Source organism: Rhinolophus hipposideros, assembly GCF_964194185.1.
Source record: "Rhinolophus hipposideros genome assembly, chromosome: 8".
NCBI lineage: Eukaryota > Metazoa > Chordata > Mammalia > Chiroptera > Rhinolophidae > Rhinolophus > Rhinolophus hipposideros.
Window position 1 is genome coordinate 81,282,736 of NC_138054.1, and position 10,234 is coordinate 81,292,969.

Genomic DNA, 10,234 nt, shown 5'->3' on the forward strand with positions numbered 1-10,234 from the left:
AAGAGTATTCCAAAGAAGAAATAAAAGCTAAGAGTTTTTATAGTAAAAAGTACATTCTTGAGAAGAACCAGTCCTGCATTCTTAGCCTCTGGATTCGTCCAAAATAGTAATACTCCAGATGACCAGTGGTCTGGAGAATGGATGTCAGGTGGTCTGGATAATGGGTATCAGGAGGTCTGGATATATGAACATTCTTTCCTTAGTTCTTCAAGGGGTAATCAGAGGTTTGATGTATACCCAGGTATTAATGCAGGACTAGAAAGTTCAAAAGTTTAAGTTCCCAGGCTAGTTAGAATAAAAATAGAATTGTTTCCTCATGCCTCAACATGTTGATTTTAGTAATTTAGCAGTTTGACTACAGTGATTCTATTTTGTTTCTTCAACTCTATTCCTTGGTTTGATGAAGGGTGGAGGAGTTCCGCCTAAGACAAGGGCCTACATGTCTGGCTAGAGGGTGCCTACTAGATGACAGTCACTGAGCTAAACACTTTATTCCCATTTAATCCTCACAACTCTAGGCAGCAGGGGAGCTATTATTAGCAACATTTTTCAGACAAGGAACCTGATGTTCAAAGAGGTTAGGTCCATTTGTCCAAGATCATACAAGCAGAGCTGAGGTCTGAATACAGGCAATCTGACACCTAGCCCATAACCCCTATACCAAACAGGAAATAAATATTGCGTGCCTTCTCCTGTCAATTGATAGTGGCTGCTTGGAGTCCTGTTTGAGAAGTATTCTCAGGTTGTCTCTGATATATAATGTAAGAAGGGCTATGATCAATTGGAGACGTCTTTTTAACAAATTTGATCTGAAAACTCAAAATTCACATGCTTTTCAGTGAACATGCAAAATTTATCAAAATTGACCGTATACTAACTCATAAAAAAAGATTTAACACATTTCAAAAGATTGAAATTATTCAGATTATATTCTCTAGCCACAAAGGAACTCAACTGCAAAGAGAAATCAAAAATAAAGAAAATCCACAGCTGCCTGGAAATTAAACATTACAGTGGTCAAAGAAGAAATCAACATAGAAATCAGAAAACATTTGAACTGAATGATCATGAAGATACGACATATCAAAACTTGTGGGATGCAGCTACTGCAGTTCTTAGAGGAAAATTTGAAGCCTTAACATGCATATATTCGAAAAGGAGAAAGGCTAATGGATGATTAGAGTGTCCATCTGAAGAAACTGAAGAAAGAACAGCAAATCAAATACAAGGAGAAAAAAAACAGAAAAAAGAAAATAAAGAGAAGAGCAGAAATGCAAATCAACAACACTAAAAGTTGGTTCTTTGAAAGGATGAATAGGCCGCCGCTGCCCCACTCTCCGTACTCGCTGACAGACCGGCCATGATGGGCTCACTGTTGAGGGGGATCTTCTGGAGTCCCACATTCTCAGCATCACTGGCTACGACAACAATATCCCGCACCTGAATAATGGCCACAAGAACTGCAAAGAATTCAAAGACTTTTTAAAAGAAAGGGAATCAATTGAAGAGAAATATGGCAAAGAGCTGCTCAGCCTCTCTGGGAAGAAGCCATCTGGACAGTCTGAGATCAACACCCTGAAGTGGTCCCTTGAAGTCTTCAAGCAGCACGAGGACCATGTGGCACAGTGTCGTATTCAGCTTGCACCGACTCTTAGAGAAGAGGCCAAGAAGACAGAAGAACGCAGGGAAAAGCCAAAGCTACACTGGAAAAAGACAGAGCTAACCACGGACGCTGCCCAGACACACAAGAGCTTACGATTCAAGAAAACCATGGATGTAAAGAAGAACTAGAAGCAGAAATGCCAAGATTCAAAGATGATGCAGAACAGGCTGTCCACAGAAGTGCCAACCTGGTAAGCCCACAGCAACAAGCAAAGCTTTCTGTGAGACTGGCAACTTCCAAGACAGCAGCAGAGGGCTCAGGCGAGGCATGGTTGCTGCACGTCAATAAGCTGGATAAGGGCCGAGAAGGGCGGCAGAGCGAGCGCATCAGGCCTGCGCTGAAAAATACGAACAAAGAAACTTCTTTCCGGAACCCATTGTGGTGACAGGAGACTCAGCTGTCGAAACAATGTGTCACAAGTGACGACATGTATAAACAAGACCGTAAGAGCTTAGAAATGTGCAGCATTGAGAAGGATATTGAGTACTCTGGGAAGCAACAAAAAACCGGACAGACTCCACCAGCACCCATCATGTCTGAGAATTGCTACTGCCCCCAGAAGAATGCAACCCACCAGGAAAGGCTACGGGGCCTGACGTGGCAAGGAGGGAACCTCTCCCAGTTCCCAAAAGTTACCTGATGACCCGGATTATTCTTTGGTTGATCAAACTATGGTTTGATCTACTAGTACTATCAGTGGAAACAAATCTTTTTCTGGCTGGTGCTTCCATAGCGTGGAAAGAGGTATTCAGAGAAGCAGAATTTGTAGAAACTATGCCAATCGTGAAGACTTTGAAGAAAACACTTGCTGTCACTTTTTTGATATTTTAAATTTATGGTAAACGTTCAGTTTAACTTACACTAATGGAGTTCTGTGGTTTCTAAAACAAGTTTACAAATTGCCCCAGACTGAAGAATGATCCTTTCCTAATCGGTTACTAAAATTATGAATGCATTGTGTTTTCTACTTGATCCAGGACAGTCTCTGGATTTCGAGCCTTGACACTTGGAGGGTGAAAGTCAAGGATGGCTACAAAGGAGTCTGAGCCATCAACGTGCACAAGAAGCTCCTTTGGCTTTGCAGCAGCGTGCTATGGCATTTCCACAGTGACACACACTCTCAGCGATTTAAAATTACCTTCCTTTTGGCTGGAAGACTTAGAGGCCTGAGATCATGCTTTCTCATTTTACAGATGAGGAAATGAGGCCCAGAGGTGTGAAATCAATTTCCTCATTGTCATCCCAGCTGATTGGGTACAGAACCAGGACTAGAGTGTGAGTTTATCCCACGTCACCATTCTTCTAATCTTTCCTGAGGCAGTGATGCTCATGTTGAAATTTAAGATGTCAGATGTTTTTTTGCTGGCATCTACTCAATAGGGAAAATGACCAGAGTTGAAACGTCAGATTTATTTTTGTATGGCTTACTTGTGTGGACTGAAATACAGAGCAGCATATTTAAGTTAATTTAAGAAGCATTGATTGTAAAATACGCCATTATTTTCTATACCACTAAGAAAGTTGGGTCGGGGAGAGCTGACAATTAACCTGGGGCTGTTAATGGCTATGCCCATTTGAATTTGAGAGGCTAAAGTGTGCACAAAAAAAAAAAGAAAAAAAAAAGTACTTCCTAGGATAAATGAAATATGGTATTTCGACTCTATTCCTGAAGAGAAATTTAGAGTCACAAAGCTAGTCCTTAGTCCTGGGTCTTAGAGAATCTTGCCTTTGCAGATTCTCCAGGATCTTTTAAAGATCCTGGAATCTTTCAAATGTCGATCTTACCGTTTCACAAACATTGGGGTTTTCCTTTTGTCACCCACAAAGAGCAGGGAGATTATTTCCCTTTTGTACAACATTCACACACTGCAAAAATGGTTCATTTTAGTTCATGACAAGCTAAAATAGCACTGTCGCAAAAATAAAGTAAAATAAAATAAAATAAAATAGCACTGGCACTTATGTTGTAAAATTCTATTACCACGAAGAGCAAATATTTTCCTCTCCTGCTCTGTGCAATAGTTTTCCCAGAACTATGGACAAATTGAAAATTTCCCCTCTTTTAACGTAAGGCACTACTGAAAGTGGCAGCGTCTTCTCACAACAGGAAACTTGCATCAGTTGGATATCCTTTCGAGAAAGTTTACAAAGGGCCATTGACTTCCCCAAATTGAACAGACTCAGGAAATTTTCCTTCAAACTCAGAACATTGTATTTTTAAGTACTGTTTCATTTCTTGTCTGCAATTCCTCAGAGATATCACTTTTCTCTCTGTCAGTGTGGTTGATGTCAAAGTGTGTTATGAATTGAAAATATTTTTATTTTATTGCTCTTTCAGTTTGCTATGAAATAAGATAAAGGTTTTTGGTGATTTGGATTTTTTTTTTAAAAAAGAAAGGATTAATAAAATTGAGTAAGTCATAACTAACACAGGCAAGGTGTTGAGACCTATCCTTGGAACCCTCTATCTTTTGTATGGTATATGCTCAAAAAAGTATTAAGTTGAATTTGAGCAAGGGTAGACAGACACTGAATGTTGAAGGGATGGTGAGTAATTCAGTTAGGTTGGAATTAAAATGCTGTAAGGGAGATGAATTAGTCTGGATTCTGCTGTCAGTGACAGGAGCCCAGGTCCCACTGGCTTAAGCAAATGAAAGACTTTGCTTGCATAACTGAAAAGCCCAGGGGGAATTCTGGCTTTAGGCACAGGTGGCCCTAGGTGTTCAAATGGTGCTGCAAAAATAGCTCTTCGTGGTTTTTTTCTCCTCTTCTTTCTGTATTCATGCAATTCTCAGGCAGGTCCTCCAGCCGAGGCTGGAAAGGGCAGTGGTTCCTCGGGTGGTTTCATGGTGATGGCAGAAAGGCAAGAGGACAAACTGAACAGCACAAGCACATTTCAGGCATCAACATATCTCACTTGTTTACACACTATTGGTCAAAGCAATCACATGGCCAAGCCCAGAGTCTAGGGATGGGGAAATTCTCTCTGCCCATTCTGAGGTTGTCCATTCTGACAAGCATAGAGGGAAAACTTGGCATTATTACTCAGTCTACACCCATACTCAGTCAGTATTGGGCTTTCTGGGTCACAGGGTGTATGCGTGTTTCATTGTATTTACATACTTCCAGATTGTTCTCCAGAGTGGCTGCACTACCCATCAGCGATTCACAAGGGTGGGTATTTCCCTAAATCCTCACCAATGCTTAGAAGTGTCCACCTCTTATTTTTGCCAGTTTGATGGATGAGAAACGGCATTTCTCTGATGTCTTACTTTGTGTTCTCTGATTACATATGCATTTCAGCATCTCTTCACGTCTTGTTAGCTATTTGGATTTGTTTTCTGTGAATTGCCTGTTCATATCCCTTGCTCATTTCCCCTCATGTGTCCATTCCTTTTCTTGTTGATTTTCATGAGTTCCATGTGTAGTCTAAATATCAATTCTTTGTCAGCGTTAGACATTGAAAACATATTTTATAATTCAGCTTTCCATTTGTTCATTTTGTTTATAAGGTCCTTTACTAAACAGAAATTTTTAATATAATCAAACCTAGCATTTCTTGTCTCGTGGCTTGTGATTTTGGGGTCTAGTCTAAGGGGTACTTTTCCCATTTCTAGATCACCAAGTTATTCTCTTTCACACAAATGGAATCCAGATTTGTGGTGGTCAAAATAGGGAGTCTGTTTTGTTTTGTTTCCTGTATAATGATCCCATTTTCCCAACAGCATCTACTAAAACGTCTGCTCCTTCCTTCTTTGATTTGTGGTGCCAGCCCTGTTACATATCAAATCAATCAATCAATCTATATATTTATTTATCTATCTATATTGATAGATCTGATAAAATAACTGCTCCCATTTAGTTCTTATTTTACAGATTGACTTAGTTGTGTGGACTCCATTCATCCACACATAATTTAGAACAAGCTTGCTGAGTTTCTCTCAAACAAAACCTATCTAGAATTTTGCGTGGGATTGTGCTGAATTTGTAGATCAATTTGAGAAGAACCACCCACTTTATGATGTTAACTAACCCCAATCCCAAGTATGGAATAAGTACCTATTTATGGCTTCTTTTATGTTCTTTAATAGCATTTTTAAATTTTTCACCTTAGGGATCTTTTGCATTCCTTAAATTGATTTCCAAATAGTTTAATGTAAACTTCAGGTTTTTAAAATTTTCTAAACAATCTCAAACATACAAGAGAGTTGCAAGAACAATTCAAAGAGGTTTTTTTCCTGAACCATTTGAGTGGAAGTTGCTTACCCGATGCCATGATCACCTCCACATACTTTACTGGGTAACTACAAACAAGGATGGTCTTATACGTAGCCACAATGTAACTGTCAAAGTTGGGAAATAAACACTGATACATTATTACCATCTCAACTCAGACCTCATTCAAGTTTCAGCCTGTCCCAATAACATTCTTGAAAGCAAAAGGAATCAAGTGTTCAGACCACATCTTCCATTTGGCTATCATGTTTCTTTAATCTCCTTTGGTTTGAAACATTTCCTCAGTCTTTCTTTGACTTACATGACCTTGACACATTTGAAGATCACAGGCAAGTTATTTTACAGAATGTCCCTCCATTTAGGTTTGTCTGATATTTCCTCATAATTAGATTCAGGTTATGTATTTTGGCAAGAACATTACAGAAGTGCTTCTGTATTCTTCTTATGGCATCCCATCAGATGGAACACAATTTCAATTTGTCCCATTGCTCATGGAGTTCACTTTGATCACTCAATTAAGGTGGTATCTGCCAGATTTTGCCATTGTAAAGTTACTCTTTTTCCCTTTATAATTAAAAGTATTTTGTGGCACGCTTCTTTAAAATTATGTAAATAGTCTACTTTCATCAAACTTTCAACTTATTTCAATTATTTAGTATTCATGCATTTATTTATAGCAATATGGACTCATGTTTTTTTAATTTTATTCAATCTATTACTGCTATTATTTGTCTTGCTCTCAAATAGTCCCATTTTTGACTAGTAGGAGCCCTTCCAAGTTGGACATGACTTTTAGACATGATCCCATCATTCTTTCAGCACTTGTAACAACATAATCTAGGCTCATTTTCTACTTTCTCTGCCCCAATCGTGGAGTCAGCCATTCATCCAACAAGACATGATTCCTTTTGGTGGAAAACGGTATTTAGAAGCCAGGTATTTAGGTGTGCTCATTGCTGCTGGAATATCACTGCCCTGGCCCTCTCAGTGGACAGAACTAGAGAATATATGTCATTCTCTTTACCCCGCTTGGGCTCCAACATCTCATGCCAGGCTCCCTCCATGCTGGATGCCCTCCTCACACCCCCACTTGGACCCCAACACTCCACATAGGCTGCCCCTCTGCACAGATGTTATCTTGTGCCCCATCTAACGACTTCAGGAATTTAGGAATCCATCTAATGAATTTGGGGTGGGGGAAGGGAAAAGCAGGAAAAGGAAGAGAAAGTTAATTTCCTAGATACTTTAGTATTTTATTTTATTTTGAATTTTCCAGTTGGCTATTGCCAATACGGAAAAATGCAATTAATGTTTATAGGTTAGGTCTTTTACCTGGTAATTATTGCATAGGTTTTTCTATGTAGGTGACTATATAATCTGCAAGTAAAGACAGTTTTATGTCTTATCTTCCAATCCTTCACTTTTGCTTTTCTTTGTAATGTCAGCTAGAACCCCAATGCTAAGCTAAATAGTAGCAGTGATATAAGGCATCTGAGTTGTTTCTGATGTTAGAGGTACCTAAAGTTTGTCCATTAAGAATAACTTTGTAAGTTATTTTCCATTCCTAATTTGTTAAAACTTTTTAAAATCATAAATTATTGCTGAATTTATGAAAAGTCTTTTGTGTGTTTAAAATAATCGTATGATTTTTTTTCTCCTTCAGTCTATAATTAACATGAAAAACTTCATGGATGAATTTTCTGATGGTTAATTCTCCCTTCTTCTCTGTGATAAATCCCGTTTGGCCATGATTAAAAGACAAACAAACAAATATAGGATTCTGTTAGCCAATGTGTTTTAGGATTTTCATGTTCACAATCATAGGTGAAACGAACTTGTAATTTTTTTTCTTGTCTAGTTTTCCAATTTTGAATGTAAGAGGAGACCACCTCATAAAATGTGTCAAACAACTCCCCTTTTATTTCTGATCCCCTGCTTTAGAGTTGAGATTGCGGTACCCAGAGAGAGGGATGGATGACCAAGATCACACAGACAGTGAGTGACATTTTCTGTCTTGGAAAGGTCTCTTTTGGAGATGTCCCCCAGCCTGAGCTCTGTCACGCAGAAGTGCTCCAGCTACTGCATGGTCACCTGCCTTGAATGCTGCTAATCAAGGAAAAGCATTCTGGCATCTCAGGTTCAAGTCCTTTGTTTGCCACAGGTGTTGTTTTTTGTTGTTGTTGCTGTTGTTTTTAAAGATTTTTATTGGGGAAGGGGAACAGGACTTTATTGGGGAACAGTGGGTACTTCCAGGACTTTTTTTCAGGTCAAGTTGTTGTCCTTTCAGTCTTAGTTGTGGAGGGCGCAGCTCAGCTCCAGGTCCAGTTGCCATTACTAGTTGCAGGGGCGCAGCCCACCATCCCTTGTGGGAGTTGAACCAGCAACTTTGTGGTTGAGAGGACGGGCTCCAACCAACTGAGCCATCCGAGAGGCAGCTGAGCTCAAGGTGCCGTGTTCAATCTTAGTTGCAGGGGGCAGAGCCCACCATCCCTTGCGGGACTTGAGGAGTTGAACTGGCAACCTTGTGGTTGAGAGCCCACTGGCCCATGTGGGAATTGAACCGGCAGCCTTTAGAGCTAGGAGCATGGAGCTCCAACCCCCTGAGCCACTGGGCTGGCCCCTGCCACAAGGATTTGCCTCTGACCTTCCGCACTGGTTTCTTCCTTTGTACAAGGGGGCGAGGGATCAGGCAACCCTGAGAACTAGTCTATTCCTGACAATTGAGGCCTTTGTGATTCTCAGACACCCTCCTGGGGTTTTAGGCCAAGCTTCAGGGCACAGATAGAACCTGGTGAAGAATGGAAATACCGGTGGTGGCATCGGCCACATAGGCAGCCATGGCCTTGTTTGTCATCCAAGTCTTGGCTGTGCCTGCAGCCTTGTGTGGCTCTCCATGTCTGAGAGAATAGGCTCTGGGTGATACGTCCCCTGAGACAACCGGCCGGGGAGTGAAGGGACCAGGGAGAAGGAGAAGGAAGGAGAGGCTGACTTACCACCCACTGGCAGGAGAGTCGAGCCTGGAGGGGCCCTGGCCCTTCAGAGGCCTCATCTGGACAGAGGAGGATTTGAAACCAGGTGATGCCAGCTCAGCCTGGCTCCCGCTTCTGAATCCAGGACTCTCCCGAAGGCTGTGCCTGAGGCCCTAACTCTCCCAGGGGCCTGACCGGTTCTCCCCACCCCCTTCCCTTAGGCCCCCTCCAGGTTCCTCTGCCCCTGCTCCCAGCTGCCAACTCTGCTTTCTAACTGCCAGTCTGCAAAGCCCTACCAGCCCATTTCCCTCTCCAACTCCCAACCCCAAATCTCAGCCCGAACTCTGCCATTTCAGTCCGAGCACGATTCCCTCTCCCTCCCCCCAGACTTACCTCAGCAAGGTTCACTCTTAAGCTGCACCAGGTTCTTCATCTCATTCTCCCCAGAACTCCCTGGTCACCCAATGCAGGTCCGCTTTGGGCCCAGGAAAATACCTAGTATTGATCTATTCCCCTCTTGACTCATCCAGGCTGCTTTGCCCTCTGCCCATAAAACTGTCCTGACTATTCCAGACACACTCCATGAGTCTCCACCAGCTTGCTCCCTGCATCACCTGAGCTGGGGAACCCCGCCCACCGCCCTCCAGCCCACCTCATTACTCCCTTGGGTACCACAACCTGAAGGCTGGCACCAAGTCTCTCCCTGCATGGGCATGCTGCCCCCTGCTGGTCAGCCTGTTAAAAACCCGAATCCTTTCCAGGCCCAAGAATGCCAACAGAGCTACCACTTCCCTTGTGCTCTGGCCACAAGTGGTAAGCATTTGACATGCCTCATCTAATTGAATCTTCACAGCAACCGTAGGAGGTAGGTTCTGTTATTATCCCCATTTTACAGGTTGCAAATTAAGTCACTGAGATGGTAAGCCACTTACCGAAGGGGTAAAGCCAGTTTTGAACCAAATACAATTAGTAACGAGAATGAGAGCTGCTCACAACCCAGCTCTCCCTTAATGCGGAACTGCACTACGCTCATTGAAGCACCATGTTCTTAAACCTTCTCTCCCACTCTCCAAAACCTGGTATCAAAGCTTTCCATTGGCCCCACACCTCCAACACCCCTTCCACACAAATGCAGCCTTCATAGCCCCCTTCCCTCAGCTGGGGACACTCAAGCTGCCCAGAAATGGGGCAAAACTCCCCACACCTGCAGGCTTCCTCAACTTCTTTCTACTCTGCAGCACAGACCAGTCTGCCCCTGTCCTCTGGGTCCTATTCCTTCATGTCTTCCACTAATTATCCCTCTCTCTCCAGCACATTCCACTCCACCCTCTTAACCAGACCTTTCCCCGACACATTTAATATGCTT

The 10,234-nt window shown here is 42.2% G+C and overlaps 1 pseudogene across 1 annotated transcript; it reads left to right on the forward strand.

Moving 5' to 3' along the window:
- Nucleotides 1-1,360: 1,360 nt before the first annotated feature.
- Nucleotides 1,361-2,351, forward strand: LOC308501066 (proline-serine-threonine phosphatase-interacting protein 2-like; annotated as a pseudogene). The gene has a single exon. The product of its transcript is annotated as a proline-serine-threonine phosphatase-interacting protein 2-like (transcript).
- Nucleotides 2,352-10,234: the final 7,883 nt, after the last annotated feature.